General features: G+C 34.7%; 1 long non-coding RNA gene across 1 annotated transcript; it reads right to left on the bottom strand.

Moving 5' to 3' along the window:
- Positions 1-2,948: 2,948 nt before the first annotated feature.
- Positions 2,949-4,060, bottom strand: LOC115891083. The gene is made up of 2 exons (XR_004051749.1): positions 3,978-4,060; positions 2,949-3,842 (listed from the first exon to the last, which is right to left on the bottom strand). It is a non-coding gene; the product is annotated as an uncharacterized LOC115891083 (long non-coding RNA).
- Positions 4,061-4,069: the final 9 nt, after the last annotated feature.

A 4,069-nucleotide genomic window follows, 5' to 3' on the forward strand; every position in this document is an offset into this window, starting at 1 on the left:
TCACAAAAATATACAGATATATTATAAGACAGTCATTAGAAGAGTAGTCAGAAGTAATCAGAATGGAAGAGTCAGTCGTTGAAGAGCATAATATATAGAATTGATGAATGATATTCCAATAATAAAGAATATATGGCAGACAAAAATAGAGAGGTAGGCCAAAAGGAAGGTGAAGAAAAGTATTAGATGATACTAAAAAATAGAAAGTATGTAGAATAAAAACTGGAAAATTTACTAAAGATTATGCTTGGCCACCTATACTAAATATCTAGTCAAAAATATGACTCAAGCGCATACAGAAAATCCTCCAGAGCAAGGCAATTCGCCCCCTTCATCAGACGGACCCTTGGCCGACGATTGCTTCCTCACCAGTCAGTTCCCCATCCCAGCTAAGCAGCCCGTCTCGGGTCACTCTGCCACCCGTCGGACGGACATCCACCGGGGACCCCTACAGGCGGACCCCTCATCATCTTCAATAACTGATATCCCGCCCCTCTACTGTCGAGACGTCACGGGATACGTGCACGAAGCTGGTCTCGCAGCTTGGGTGCCAGGTCGTATCCGGCCGAAGCCTCTAGCGTTAGAACACCTAGCTCGTAAAACCAGAGGGTGGTGACTTCTGGGTACCTCTGCATGCTACAAGCACAGGCTGATGCCCGAACATCAGGTTAGGGGGCGACCTGGTCTCCTCTTAGGGAGGCTAGCTTATGATGCTCTGGAGTCGATGTTACTCAGGAAAATTCATTGGAAAAAATGCTAGGAAAAACAGAACGACATATTAGACATCAGGTTTTTTGAATGAATGGCGAATGCGCCAGGAATTAATGGAAAATTAGTTTATTTAGAGATTTTTAAGTGTATTATTATTGTGTTTAAATTATATTGACACACAGGCAAACCAAATCAACAGAATGAAAATCAATCCACAGAAAATGGGAACAGAATCCGTAAAATTATGGCAATTCATGGCATATCTGAAAATGACATGAAAATGAATCCACCAAAACTATCTCTGTACAAGGAACTGCACAAGAAAAAAAGTATTAGAAAAATAACTCAATAAAAAAAATACAAATAAAAATGACTTACAAAAATAGTCAATGGAATATTGCAAAGAATTGAAAAATTATATTCTTGCCACAATGGAGGAAATATGGCAGTCAAGCTATTATAAAGAAATGAAAGTAAACCAGCAACATGAAGTAAAATTCTAAGTAAAAAAAAGATAAAAAGCAAAATTGGCCTAAGTAAAAAATAGATGGTCTCTGAAATAGTCAATTATAATAAGGAACCATTAAAATATAACTCAGAGGCTCATTGGAATTTCTTTCTTGCTTAAATGTAAAAATTTTGAAATCCGCTGATGAACAGAAGGAACATCATCAAACGGATAAATCTACAATCTACTGCTTTGGAACTGTATGCATCCATCGACTTGTGGAAAATCTGTAAAAAAAGAAATAAATAGCATTAAGTTTTATTATAATTTATATCTACATATTTTACAAAAACACAGTAATATTAGATATGTATTTAATAAAGATATATTTAATTATTAAAAAAACTTTTAGTATCATTTACCTCAAATTATTCAGGTGCTTTTCAATGATGAATTTCATCCTTATTCCACTCTTGAATGTTGAATTTCATCAACATAATGTCATCTTGGTGAGGGTGGTCTACTTGGAATACAGTTCTTCCAAAAAATCCTTGTTCCAAAGCAGTACAATATCCCAATGAAAAACTCAATTTTAAAAAGAATTAGAAACGGAATAGAAAGAAAGTAATTAGAAAATAACTTCAAAACCATACAATTCCAGGAAGGCACCAAAATAAATGAAATGAAAGACTTGAAAGTCTTAGAAGGATAGCAGTAAAATAAACAATAATACACATAATAGAAGAGATTTAGAAATACAATCAATTAGAAGAAAATAATAAAGAAAAACACTGTTATCCTTGTTTGATAGCATCATATCTCTTAAAGAAAAGTGAAACTTAGTGAAATGTGTCCTATGGTCAGGAAATCTGGGGATTGTCGACTGCCAGTATTTGCTAGTTCATTTAGCGTTATCCAGGGTGCACCACGAGGAGGCGAACTAGCTTTGCACCCCTCCAGAATCAATACAATATGGGAGAAAAATAAAGCTAAGAAGAAAATACGGGAGACAAATAATGAAATAGAGATATGATGCATTGGGAAAATTATTTAAAAAACTACTTACTATATGAAAATAAATTAAAAAAACTATATTCTATACAAGTCATAGAAATGGCGAAATATATCTTAGAAGAGTCTCTGAAGAATGACATAAAAAATGTATACAAATATATATAAAAAGTTAGAGAAATACAACCAATGGAAGAGTTAAGAGGATTGATAAATGATGGCATCCTCGTAATGAAGAAAATATGGGAGAGAAATAGCGAAAGAGAAGATGAACTGGGGAAAATGGCAGAAAAATAAACAAATATATAAGTCAGTGGTTAGAAGAGCATAATATATAGAATTGATGAATGATATTCCAAAAATAAAGAAAATATGACAGAAAAAAATAGAGCGAGGTAGGCAAAAGCAAGAAGTATTAGATGATAATACAAAATAGAGAAGGATGTGGTCAATAGAAAAACTGACAAAAAGTAATGCTTAGCCACCTCCAAAGAATATCTAGTCAAAATTTGACTAAAGCACATAAAGAAAAATCCTCCAGAGCATATAAGTTCGCCCCCCTTCATCAGATTTGACCCTTGGCCGACGATTAAGCCTCACCAGTCAGTTCCCATCCCAGCTAAGCAGCCTCGTCTCGGGTCACCCTCGTCACCCATCGAGCGGACATCCACTGACCCCTACAGGCGGAATTCCCTCATCTTCAATGTGTCCGATATCCGCCCCTACTCTTCGAGGGCCGCCGGAATACGTAACGAAGAAGTTCTCGGTTTAAAGCAGATCCGGCCGAAGCCTCTAGCGTTAGAACACCTAGCTCGTAAACCAGAGGGTGGTGACTCCCTTGGGTACCTTTGCATGCTACATAGGTCATCGATGCCCGAACATCAGGGTTAGGGGGCGACCCGGGTCTCCTCCTCTTTGGGGGGACTAGCTATGATGCTCTGGAGTCGATGTTACTCAGGAAAATTCATTGGAAAAAATGCTAGGAAAAACAGAACGACATATTAGACATCAGGTTTTTTGAATGAATGGCGAATGCGCCAGGAATTAATGGGAAATTAGTTTATTTGGAGATTTTTAAGTGTATTATTATTGTGTTTAAATTATATTGACACACAGGCAAACCAAATCAACAGAATGAAAATGAATCAACAGAAAATGGGAACAGAATCCGTAAAATTATGGCAATTCATGGCATATTATCTGAAAATGACATGAAAATGAATCCACCAAAACTATCTCTGTATAAGGAACTGCACAAGAAAAAAAGTATTAGAAAAATAACTCAATAAAAAAAATACAAATAAAAATGACTTACAAAAATAGTCAATGGAATATTGCAAAGAATTGAAAAATTATATTCTTGCCACAATGAAGGAAATATGGCAGTCAAGCTATTATAAAGAAATGAAAGTAAACCAGCAACATGAAGTAAAATTCTAAGTAAAAAAAAGATAAAATGCAAAATTGGCCTAAGTAAAAAATAGATGGTCTCTGAAATAGTCAATTATAATAAGGAACCATTAAAATATAACACAGAGGCTCATTGGAATTTCTTACTTGCTTAAATGTAAAAATTTTGAAATCCGCTGATGAACAGAAGGAACATCATCAAACGGATAAATCTACAATCTACTGCTTTGGAACTGTATGCATCCATCGACTTGTGGAAAATCTGTAAAAAAAGAAATAAATAGCATTAAGTTTTACTATAATTTATATCTACATATTTTACAAAAACACAGTAATATTAGATATGTATTTAATAAAGATATATTTAATTATTAAAAAAACTTTTAGTATCATTTACCTCAAATTATTTAGGAGCTTTTCAATGATGAATTTCATCCTCATTCCACTCTTGAATGTTGAATTTCATCAACCTAATGTTATCTTGATGAG

The sequence above is a fragment of the Sitophilus oryzae genome, unplaced genomic scaffold (genome assembly GCF_002938485.1).
Source record: "Sitophilus oryzae breed Bouriz unplaced genomic scaffold, Soryzae_2.0 scaffold_965_pilon_pilon, whole genome shotgun sequence".
NCBI lineage: Eukaryota > Metazoa > Arthropoda > Insecta > Coleoptera > Curculionidae > Sitophilus > Sitophilus oryzae.